Raw genomic sequence first — 13,575 nt, 5'->3', positions numbered from 1 at the left:
CATTACCATTATTCATTGTTCTTACCTGTCCATTTAATTTTGTTTACCACTACTTGTTTTTTTAGTCACTTTTTATTGTGTGTGCAATTAGTGTATATTCCAATTACTTTTTTGCAAGTACCAAAACTATCTTTTGCTAGCTAGTACCAACTACCTCATTTTTTATTTTACTTTTTATTGTGCAATAAACTGCTCAACTTATTTAATATTACAAATCAGATCTTACTCCTAAACCAATATTATCTCATAGTGACTATCTGTCCATTTAACTTGTTTACCATTACTTAATTGTAGTCCCTTATATATTTTTTGTCCTTTATTTTAGCTTTATATAACTACCTTAGATCATATATTCGCAATTGTTAAACTAATCAAGGTGCTATTCTCAGGTGCTAAAGTTAATAAGTTCACTATTTTGCCATTATACTCCAAAGCTCATTTATTTGATTACCACTTTATTGTTCACCACAACTTATATTAGTCCCTTTTATATTATAATTTTATATTATAATTCTAACTTTAAAGAATTACCTTTAAAGTACTACCTACTATCATATTCCCAAGCTCCATTATTTGATCATCACTTTATTTGTTCACCACAAATTATTTTAGTCCCTTTTATATTGTCTCCTTTATTTTAGCTTTAAAAAACTACCTTAGCTCATTATTTTTTACATTTGTTAAATAATTCAGGTGCTATTTTTTTTTAGCTTTAGAATATTTACTTTATTTTTTACTTAATTCTAACTATAGATTCACTACAAATCTTATGATTACAAGCATTGATCCTGATACCAACCTCTTATTTAATGACTTAAATGATTCAAACAGTTACTGTAATTACTACACAGCAGAACAATCAAAGGCACTTCTCAGTGCCAACAACAACATAACTATCTTTAACTACAATATCAGATCTTTAAGCAAGCATTATGATGACCTCCTAGCATTACTAAATTCCTTGCATGCCAATATGTCCATCATTACACTAACTGAAACCTGGCTAAAGCCTGATACTACTGATGTCTATGCCATTCCTGGTTACACAGCCATACACAACTGTAGGCCAGACCAACAAGGGGGTGGCACAGCAATATACTACTCAGACCAACTAGAATGTATCACTAATACTTGCACAAGGGATGAACATGGGGAATATATAATAGCTAAACTCAAATCCAAATACCTACAAAAACCTCTCACAGTGATAAACATCTACAGAGTTCCACAATCAAACATTAGCCAATTTAGTCAAAACCTATGAAGTATGATAACTGATGCACGCATGAACAAAGATCACTTACTACTCTCAGGTGACTTCAATATAAATCTCCTGCAAGACCAGGACCCACACGTTACTGAATTCACAAACACAATGAGTAACTGCATGTTGCTACCAACAGTAACAAAACCTACAAGAGTTACAGAGACTAGTGTTTCCCTACTTGACCACATCTGGACCAACACCATATCCCCTTTAAAATCAGGCATAATTACAGATAATACCACATACCACTACCCTACTTTCCTCATAACAACTCTTGGTAAAATACCCCAAGACACTACTAAAGTCACCTTCAGACTTCACAATGAGGCAGCCATTAATAACTTCACAACAGCAGTAACAAACATTGTCTGGCACACTGAGCTAGAAATCTATACAGATATTGACGAATGTTTTAATAATTTTCTAAAAAAGACCCAATACCTTTATAACAAACACTGCCCTAAAAAAACTAAACAGATGACAGCTAAGAGACTGAACAGTCCCTGGCTAACACCCAGCATTCTCAAATCCATAAATACAAAACACCGATATGAAAAACAGTACAGAATGGGTCACATAACCAGAGACTAAACAAAACGTTACTCGTCAATCCTAACCAGCCTGATAAGAAGGGCAAAAAAATTGTATTATGAGAACAGATTATCCAACTTACGAGGTGATATAAAATAGACCTGGAAGACCCTATCAGAAATTCTGGGAACAAAAAAGATATCACGACATAGCGAAATAAAATTAGCAAAATCAGATGAACCCCAACTCCCACCAAGAGAAACAGCAAACAGACTCAATGATTTCTTCTCCACTATAGGTCAAAACCTTGCCAATAATATCCCAAGCTCAGATACCCCACCAAATGACTATCTCACTGGCAACTACCCGAACACACTGTTCCTAGCTCCGACTAACCCATACGAAGTCTCCCTTATTATCAACGCACTGAAAAACAAGGCAGGAGATTTAAATACCTTACCACCCTTTATATACAAAAAAGCGTCACAAGTACTATCACCAATCATTGCAACACTCTTTAACAAATCCATTGAATCCTCCACCTTCCCTACAGTTCTCAAAATAGCAAGGGTCACCCCGATCCATAAAGGAGGAGACCAAACAGAGTTGAATAACTATAGGCCAATATCCAATTTACACCCTCTCTCAAAAATCTTCGAAAAATTAATTCATAAACGAATCTACTCCTACCTCATCTCCCATAACATTCTCAACCCCTGCAAATTTGGATTCAGGCCTAATAAAAATACTAATGATGCTATTATACACATGCTAGAACATATATACACTGCAATAGAGAAAAAAGAAGTCCCACTGGGGATCTTCATTGATTTACGTAAAGCTTTTGATACAGTTGACCATGACTTGCTCCACGTACAATTGTCACACTATGGTATTAGAGGGCACTCCCTCAACTACCTCAAGTCTTACCTCAGCAACAGAAGCCAATATGTGTACGCAAATGGGGCAAGCTCTTCCGCACAACCAATTACAGTTGGTGTCCCACTGGGAAGTGTCCTTGGCCCTCTTCTCTTTCTCCTATACATAAATGACCTACCAAATGCTTCGCAATTACTCAAACCCACACTTTTTGCAGATGACACCACATACGTCTTCTCTCACCCGAGCCCAGTCACGCTAGCCAATACTGTAAACACCAAATTACAGAAAATATCTACCTGGATGAGGACTAACAAACTTACATTAAACATTGACAAAACCTACTTCATTCAGTTTGATAGCAGAGCTACAGATGTACCTCTTAACATAACGATAAACGGATCACCTATCACAAAGCTAACAGAGGGAAAATTCTTAGGAATACACCTCGATAATAGACTCAGATTTCATACACATATACAACAAATTTCTAAGAAAATTTCCAAGACTGTAGGCATACTATCGAAGATACGGTACTATGTTCCACAGTCAGCCCTCCTGGCCCTTTATCACTCTCTTATTTACCCCTATCTCACCTATGGAATTTGTGCATGGGGCTCAACAACAACTAACCATCTCAGACCACTAATTACCCAACAAAAGGCTGCAGTTAGAATTATAACAAATTCTCACTACAGGCAGCACACTCCACCAATATTGAAAACACTCAACCTACTCACCATACAAAACATCCATACTTATTATTGCACCTATTACATACATAGAACACTTAACTCTGATATTAACCCTCCCCTCAAACATCTCCTTGCCAACCTCAACAGAGCACATGACCATAATACAAGGCACAGATCACTCTTTGATGTTCCTCGTGTCCATCTCACGCTATGCAAAAACTCAATGCACATAAAAGGCCCTAAAATCTTGAATTCATTACCTGTAAATATAAAAGAAACACTACCTGTTTATAAATTCAAGTCTCTTCTCAAAGCTCACTTACTCACTCAAAACCAAATAAATACTGAATAACTGAACCATATAAATTGTATATCCTAAATGTTACTCACAATTATATCACACAAATGTGGAAAATTTTTGATTTTCCGAAACTATAGTGCCTAATAGGTGTTTAATGTGTCTATATGGGTCAAAAATGTATTTGAAAATAGAGTAGAACCAAGAATTCCCTTTGCGCATGCGCGGATGTGCGGGGGAGAGGGGGGCGGGTTTGTTTTGAATGTGGTGAGGAGGCTGGAAAGCATGGAACCACGAAATTGGCATTCACGGCGGCCTAAAGATTAATATAGGCCTCATTTCATAATAGGAAGTGTCGTAACTGTTCCTGGTGGAGAGTGAGGGAACGTGATTTACGGGACCACGGTAATAAAGTGGAAAAAGGAGTGAATAAGGGTAGGACCGGGTGACTGGCGCGTCACTATGGACTGTGTCCTGGGAAAAATTACCCTTGGTTTGATCATCACTCATCGGTCTCAGATCTTAATGGAGTGATCTCTAATGTGTATAATAATTATGAGAGGTTAAATCGTCTTGTGAATAGTAATGTAATTAGTGATAATAACATTGAGTTAAGAGAATGCGTGAAGTGAAATAAGTCGTTTTGCTCCGAGTGAACACGTTAGACCTCGTTGTTCCCGAGACGAGGAAAGTGAAGCTCCTTGAGTCACGACCTTTAAAGCGGGACAAACCAACGGATACCTCGTCCTGCTGGAATGAGAACCGTGTCGGTGTAGCAGGACATCGAAAATGAGACGGTGAATGGAGGAAATAAGGAGTATCAATCACCCACAGTTAAGTAACCCTTCTAGTTATAACAAACTTATGCTGGCCAGTTGTGTTATGTTGTAATTAGATAGGTTACGAGTGATCCAGCTACATCAAGTGACCACCAGAGAACATCTGGTAAGTGGTGGGATTATGTACAAATGTTTTCCTTGATGGATGTATCCAGGTGTATCCTACCCCCTTCCCTTCATTCAGCTAAACTAATATAATCTATACAGTCCACAATTAATTAGTAGCACCGTACTTGTGGGTGCTATCCAATCCATACTGGTCTCGGATAGATATGGATAAGATTGTGAGGTCGAGGGGACCACTTGCCGCGACCAGGGGTGGTTAAGTTTTCTCACATGTCTACACGGGGTGACTACGGTAAACAATATGATTGTCTCCCAATGAGATTACTGGTATGTATATAATGTTGAGGTACATACAGGTAAGCACCCTAGAAAATTTTCCATATCTGCCCGCTGGTCCTTCGTGAACCGGATGCAATCAGTGAAAAAATTAATTGAATTAATTACTTAATAATTAAGTGACTGATTGAAGGAAGTGGATGTAGGGTGCACAAGTTTAATCGATCGTGTGATGGATGATAATTAGCCCAATTAATTGCTAGCACATGTGTGGCTAGGATTTATACAAGAGTAAAGTGCAAGAATTACTCTTATAAGGCGCCTACTTAAGTTGTATAATCAGTGATTAATAATTCTCTAACCATGACTGGATCTAATGGAGTTAATGTGGCTGACAAGTCCGTGAATTTTAGAGTAATGAAAGCATCATTACAGGCTATTAAAAGCCATGTGACGAAGGCATTTGATTTAGTGAATCAAAGAACCGTGAACCCTAATGAATTAAAGTTATATTTAGATGCTTTAGAGAGTAGATTTGATTGGTACAAATTGTGGTTTAAAGACTGTGAAAGAGATCTGCTGGAGAATTGTGCAGATGGAATGGAAATGAATGTTTTAATTAATCAACATTACGAATTGGAAGAAAAACTGTCTTGTAAAAGTAAGGCTTTGAATAAATTAAAGGGTGTAAGCCAGGCAGTTGATCAACCTATTAATGCAAAGGGTGGGTTTGCCAAAACCTCCATAGTACGGTCTGGAGGAAATCAGACTAGGTCGGCAGGAATTAATTGTTCAATTGCAGACCAGTCAGCTAAACAGTTCTAAGGATATAACACATAATGACTCTGAAGTATCTGTCAAGTCTCAAAAGGGAAAAATAATCCCAGTGGTAATAATCATAGTTAAGAGTTAAATAGGCACATATCAAGTGACAGGAATCAGTAATAGTGGTTCCTCACATCAAGGTAAGAGGAATAAGTACCTCAGTAAAGGTAACCCAGTTAATAAGAGGTCAGGCAAGGAAAAGAGAGACTGTCTCTTCTGCCAGGGTACTCATTTCACTAAAAATTGTAATGCCTGTAATTCATGGGATATTAAAGTGGAAAGAATGAAAGAACTTGACAGATTTATCAGATGTCTAGACAATCATAATGTAAAGGATTGTCATACCAAATTGAACAGTTGCTATCAATGCAACAAGGGAAAGCACCATACAGTTATGTGCAGGGTTGTATGTGATTCTTATAATAATGGTGACAATAATGATAATGTTAATAACCCTGACACTACAGTGACTGATGTAAAGGTTGCAGCTAATGGCAATAATGATGGCCTAGCTGAGGTAGCCTTGCCGGCGTTGGATGTAAAAATTCAGGATGGAAATAAATGGTATAAAATACCGACACAATGGCAATATAAACACAAATGCAGTATAATGTGATCCTTTATTGACTACGTTTCGCCCACACAGTGGGCTTTTTCAAGTCACAAACAGAACTACCTGGGGTGGAAGGAACGCGAGTATTTATAGTCCGGCTGAGGTCAGGTGAAGAATGCTGCATCTGATGATGTACCGAGTTGGGTTGTAGAGTCTAAAAACTTGGGTAGCTTGGAAAGGAGACTGGACAAGTTTGTGAGCAGACCTTCTACAGTGTTCTTATGTGGGATAGCGATGAAGAAGTTTCTTGGCAAGTGGTTCAGCTATGTTATAGAAGCCACTATTCTGGTTGAAGTTGTCGGATATAGAAATAAGTGATGATTCCAGGATTCTTCGGTATTGGGTGTTGTCTTCTGTGGCGATAAGTCTTGAGTTTCTGTAGTTTATCAAGTGGTTGTGTGAATTACGGTGTTGTACGCATGCATTCCTTGTGTCGTCAGACCTGCTTGCGTATTGGTGTTCTGAAATACGTGTTTGGAGGTCCCTTGATGTTTCGCCCACGTATAACTTGTTGCAGTCATTACAAGGGATTATGTATACCCCTGCAGAGGTTTGAGGCTTATCCTGCCTACTACTGGTGATGTCCTTCGCAACAGGAATTACGAAACCAAAACAAGACCTCAATTTCATCGCCAAAAACTACAGACACAATGACTCCGACTTCCAAAAAGGCTATCTTCAAGGCATCATCTCAGCAGCCATCTCAACACGCAGCTCCCCAGTCATACCCCGACGTTACATCAATGCACTCAAAGGTTTAGCAGAAGACACGACCATCAGGGTCACCACCGCTGATAAAGGAGGTGGTGTTGTCATCATGAACACTGACGATTACAGGAACAAAATGCTCAATCTACTTAATGACCCAGATACCTACAAACCTCTCACAACTAACCAAGTGGACAACCTTACTAAAACTTTTCTTCAAAGGACTCGCCGCATTCTGAGGAGCTCAGAACAAGGGAAGAAACTTCTGCACACCATGCCCAGCAACCCCAGACCTGCCAGAATGTACGGCCTGCCAAAGACTCACAAGCCTGGTATCCCACTGAGGCCCATATCCTCGGGAATAGGCAGTGCTCCCCACAAGCTCTCAGGAATTCTCGCCAAACACCTCTCGAAACTCTTGGGCACTATCAGTCCAGCACATCTCAAACACTCAGGTGATCTTCTCAATCGCATTCGCAACATCAACATCAGGAACAAGAAACTTTCCAGCCTTGACGTGACTTCCCTATTCACTAAAGTACCTACTAAACAAGCCATCGATCTCTTGCGCAAGAAAATTGACGATTCACTTGATCTTCCCATTCCAGCCAGCGACTTCATCGACCTGGTTGAACTATGTGTTGGCTTTACGTGTTTCTCTTTTGAAAATCACCTCTTTCAGCAGACTTTTGGACTACCCATGGGTTCGCCACTCAGTGCAGTCCTAGCGAACCTATACATGGAACATCTAGAAGCCGAACGTTTCTCCACCATTATTCCTTCGTCTGTCACCTGGCTCCGTTATGTTGACGACATTCTCCTCATAACTCCTAAACGCTTCAACGTTCAAGCTCTCCAAGACAAGCTCAACCAGGTCGAGCCTTCAATCCAGTTCACACTTGAAGAAGAGGTCGACAACACTCTTCCTTTCCTTGATGTTCTACTCTGCAAAGCTGACCACGAACTTCGTTTTAAAGTCTATCGAAAACCCACCAACCAAAACGATCTTCTCCACTTCTACTCTCACCACGACACCAAAACCAAACGTGGTGTAATTATAGGCTTCTTCCTGCGTGCACTCAGAATCTGCAGCAACGAGTTCCTTGAGGAAGAATGCACTATAATTGAACAGGTATTTTCCAAACTCCACTATCCTCGTCACTTCATCAGAGACTGCAGACGGCGAGCACTAAACATCTTCAACACACCCAGAGAAGACACTGCCGAGAAGAGATACATAGTCCTTCCCACCAACTCCATTGCCAAACATGTTTCCAACATCTTTGCCAAAACATCATTCCAAGTATCTACCTCCACAACCACGACCATCAAGGACATCACCAGTAGTAGGCAGGACAAGCCTCCATCCTCTGCAGGGGTATACATAATCCCTTGTAATGACTGCAACAAGTTATACGTGGGCGAAACATCAAGGGACCTCCAAACACGTATTTCAGAACACCAATACGCAAGCAGGTCTGACGACACAAGGAATGCATGCGTACAACACCGTAATTCACACAACCACTTGATAAACTACAGAAACTCAAGACTTATCGCCACAGAAGACAACACCCAATACCGAAGAATCCTGGAATCATCACTTATTTCTATATCCGACAACTTCAACCAGAATAGTGGCTTCTATAACATAGCTGAACCACTTGCCAAGAAACTTCTTCATCGCTATCCCACATAAGAACACTGTAGAAGGTCTGCTCACAAACTTGTCCAGTCTCCTTTCCAAGCTACCCAAGTTTTTAGACTCTACAACCCAACTCGGTACATCATCAGATGCAGCATTCTTCACCTGACCTCAGCCGGACTATAAATACTCGCGTTCCTTCCACCCCAGGTAGTTCTGTTTGTGACTTGAAAAAGCCCACTGTGTGGGCGAAACGTAGTCAATAAAGGATCACATTATACTGCATTTGTGTTTATATTGCCAAAAATTCAGGATAAAGGGCATAAATCCAAAACCATGCGGCGTCACTCTCCTCAACACTGGTAAGGGCCATGTAATATATGGCAAACTACCGCCTAGTAATAATGACTAGAGGAAGTAGTGAATACAGTCATGGTGTCTTACTCATAAAAGGTCAACCCAGTACAAGTATTCTTCTATCGAGAATGATGTTGAACCAGTCTAATTTGTGGGAGCTGGACGGCATAGGGATTAATATAAATGAGGAAAGTCCAAATGATTCCTTTACTCAGGAACAATACCTGAAGGATGTTAAATGTGAATCTGGACATTACTGGGTGCGACTTCCGTGGAAGCTTGACCGTCCAGAATTACCTACTAATTATAGGATGGCGTATGGACAGTTAAAGGGCCCAGCTCTGCGAACTGAGCAAGACACCAAAATTGTTGACTGCTTATAATGATATAATTAATAAACAGTTAAATAATAAATTGTTCTTACTTCAGGCGACGATAAATGCACATCTTAAGTGCACAGGTGGTCCACTGAGCGAAGTAATTGGGTAAATAATCTTATGTGGACAATTTCCGTGTGTGACGTCAACTGAAGAGGAACTAATGAGGATATGTGAAGGGGTTAATGAAATAATGCAGTAAGGTGCTGGGACTGACTTGGGACACTGAGAGAGACTTGTTATTGTTAACGTCTCATAATTCCAGTATGCCCAATAAATTAATCCAGGGAGCATAGGCTTATGCCCCTGAGAGAATGGAACACTAATTAGTCCATTTTGAGGGATCAATAAATATAGATGGCCATGGAGTTGGTGCCTATATGCAGTAATGTGCTGGGGCTGACTTGGGATACTGAGAGAGACTTGTTATTGTTAAAGTCTCATAATTCCAGTATGCCCAATAAATTAATCCAGGGAGCATAGGCTTATGCCCCTGAGAGAATGGAACACTAATTAGTCCATTTTGAGGGTTCAATAAATATGGATGGCCATGGAGTTGGTGTCTATATGCAGTAATGTGCTGGGGCTGACTTGGGATACTGAGAGAGACTTGTTATTGTTAAAGTCTCATAATTCCAGTATGCCCAATAAATTAATCCAGGGAGCATAGGCTTATGCCCCTGAGAGAATGGAACACTAATTAGTCCATTTTGAGGGTTCAATAAATATGGATGGCCATGGAGGCTTGAGTGTGCTTTGGATGGAGCCCTACCTGAGGAGTTAACAGGTGGAAAGAATTAATGGGTGATTATGTAAATATCAATGTTGGAGTTCCCAAGCCAGGTGGCCAGTGAAGATGGGAAAATTGTGCTCCACATTATGTAAGTCGTCTAGCAACGACCTCCGCCCGGCTGCAGTGTGGAAAATTTTTGATTTTCCGAAACTATAGTGCCTAATAGGTGTTTAATGTGTCTATATGGGTCAAAAATGTATTTGAAAATAGAGTAGAACCAAGAGTTCCCTTTGCGCATGCGCGGATGAGCGGGGGTGGCGGGGGCGGGTTTGTTTTGAATGTGGGGAGGAGGCTGGAAAGCATGGAACCACGAAATTGGCATTCACGGCGGCCTAAAGATTAATATAGGCCTCATTTCATAATAGGAAGTGTCGTAACTGTTCCTGGTGGAGAGTGAGGGAACGTGATTTACGGGACCACGGTAATAAAGTGGAAAAAGGAGTGAATAAGGGTAGGACCGGGTGACTGGCGCGTCACTATGGACTGTGTCCTGGGAAAAATTACCCTTGGTTTGATCATCACTCATCGGTCTCAGATCTTAATGGAGTGATCTCTAATGTGTATAATAATTATGAGAGGTTAAATCGTCTTGTGAATAGTAATGTAATTAGTGATAATAACATTGAGTTAAGAGAATGCGTGAAGTGAAATAAGTCGTTTTGCTCCGAGTGAACACGTTAGACCTCGTTGTTCCCGAGACGAGGAAAGTGAAGCTCCTTGAGTCACGACCTTTAAAGCGGGACAAACCAACGGATACCTCGTCCTGCTGGAATGAGAACCGTGTCGGTGTAGCAGGACATCGAAAATGAGACGGTGAATGGAGGAAATAAGGAGTATCAATCACCCACAGTTAAGTAACCCTTCTAGTTATAACAAACTTATGCTGGCCAGTTGTGTTATGTTGTAATTAGATAGGTTACGAGTGATCCAGCTACATCAAGTGACCACCAGAGAACATCTGGTAAGTGGTGGGATTATGTACAAATGTTTTCCTTGATGGATGTATCCAGGTGTATCCTACCCCCTCCCCCCCTTCATTCAGCTAAACTAATATAATCTATACAGTCCACAATTAATTAGTAGCACCGTACTTGTGGGTGCTATCCAATCCATACTGGTCTCGGATAGATATGGATAAGATTGTGAGGTCGAGGGGACCACTTGCCGCGACCAGGGGTGGTTAAGTTTTCTCACATGTCTACACGGGGTGACTACGGTAAACAATATGATTGTCTCCCAATGAGATTACTGGTATGTATATAATGTTGAGGTACATACAGGTAAGCACCCTAGAAAATTTTCCATACAAATGTTAAACCTAACTTTGTTATTTTTTTTTAAATACACTACCTGAATGAACAGCAATGCATGCAACCATATGACCTGTCTTTGTAATACTCATTTGTATTTAATAGTTATCTGTTTACAATAATGTCTTATCACTGATTTCATCATTGCTTAGCTAATCTTAAGTTAATTTTAAGCCAGCCCGTAATGCTATGCATATAAGTGGCTATGGCATGCTGCTCTTACCTGTATTTTTTTGTACCTCTGTATGTATGCTAAAATTTATAAATAAATAAATAAATAAATAAATAAATATATTATAATAATAAGGTAAAAAGGACCCCAATGGAAATAAGTCACTGTGTCTGACTTTTTTGGGTTATTCTAGGTTCTCTACACATATGCTGCTATGTATGATGATTCTATGTAACTGTATTTGTGTATACCTGAATAAACTTACTTACTTACTGTGGTTGACGAGTTAATATATAGGAGTGTATGAGAAGAATTGCAATAAGACGCTCTCTCTAGTTTACTATCACCAGAGAAACTGTATATTATGAGGGGTAACTGTACTCACCTAGTTCTACTCGCATAGTTTTGGTTGCGAGGGTCGATTCACAGCTCCTGGCACCGCCTCTTTAACTGACGGCTACCCGGTCACTCTTTCCGCTCCGTAAGCTTTATCATACCTCTTCTTAAAGCTATGTATGGATCCTGCATCACTATGTATTGATCCTACATCACTACCAAGGCTATTCCACTTCCTGACAACTCTGTGACTAAAGAAATACTTCTTTACACCCCTGTGGTTCATCTGAGTCTTCAACTTCCAACTATGACCCCTTGTTGCTGTGTCCCATCTCTGCAACATCCCATCTCTGTCCACCTTGTCTATACCTCTCAGTGTTTTATATGTGTTACAGTGTCGTCAGGTCGATTTCCCTTAACCTCTCCTTGTAGGACATACCCCTTAGCTCCGGGACTAGTCTTGTTGCAAACCTTTGCACTTTCTCTAGTTGCCTTACATGCCTGGCTAGGTGAGGGTTCCAAATGGGCGCTGCATATTCCAATATGGGCCCAACGTACACAGTGTATAAGGCTCACGAAATCGTAATGACACGATTGCAAACAAACTATACCACAGGCGGGAATAGAACCCGCAATCAGAGAGTCTCAAAACTCCAGACCGTCGCGTTAGTGGCTAACGCGATGGTCTGGAGTTTTGAGACTCTCTAATCGCGGGTTCTATCCCCACCCGTGGTATGGTTTGACAGTGCATAAGGTCCTGAATGACTCCTTGTTTAGATGTCAGAATGCTGTTCTTAGGTTTGCTAGGCACCCATATGCTGCAGCAGTTATTTGGTTGATGTGTGCCTCAGATGTGCCTGGTGCATCGACACCATGCCCAACTCTTCTAGGGCAGGGTAGGTGCCTGAGCCAGAGCTTGCAGCTCACAAGTCTGCCATTCCCATTAGCTCCCTGGGGCGGGAATGGCAGACCAGAGAGGCCTAGCTTCTCCCTACGAGCCGAGTGAGGGCGGGGAATGTGGCTAAGGGGGCAGTAGGGCAAATTTCCGCGCGCGCTCACCGAAAAATCGAAAAAATATGGAAATTGAGTTATATATATACTGAAAAATAGCTCAACTCTTTGGCAACATAATGGTACCAGAATGAATGTTCTACGACGTTTCTACAAGAAATTATAGTCATTTATATCAGGTATGGTGACGGCGATGTTGGTACCGAGTCTGCTCACGGCCCATATATTTTTTGAAATTTTTTCCTTGTTTTGTATCGCTTTTTCTTGCATTATTCATTCTAATATAATAACTGACTATTTAGCATCATAAAACAGTAGGTGGAGCTTATCCATAGACTTAGCGACAACCGGGAACCAGACGGGAACGCTCAGCAGTATTCCCGCTCCCGAGAGTTCCATGCAGGAATCACTCATTATTACGCTTATATATCAACTCTACGGCTTATTTGTCTATCAGAATTGATCTAATATGATATAATAAACACTCTAAATAACATACAAACATGTTATATACTCTAGACTGAATAAAATAGGCCATAATATAGCGAGAGACCATCGGGAATATTTCGATATTATT

The sequence above is a fragment of the Cherax quadricarinatus genome, chromosome 18 (genome assembly GCF_038502225.1).
Source record: "Cherax quadricarinatus isolate ZL_2023a chromosome 18, ASM3850222v1, whole genome shotgun sequence".
NCBI classification, from domain to species: Eukaryota; Metazoa; Arthropoda; class Malacostraca; order Decapoda; family Parastacidae; genus Cherax; species Cherax quadricarinatus.
This window is presented reverse-complemented; position numbering follows the sequence as displayed.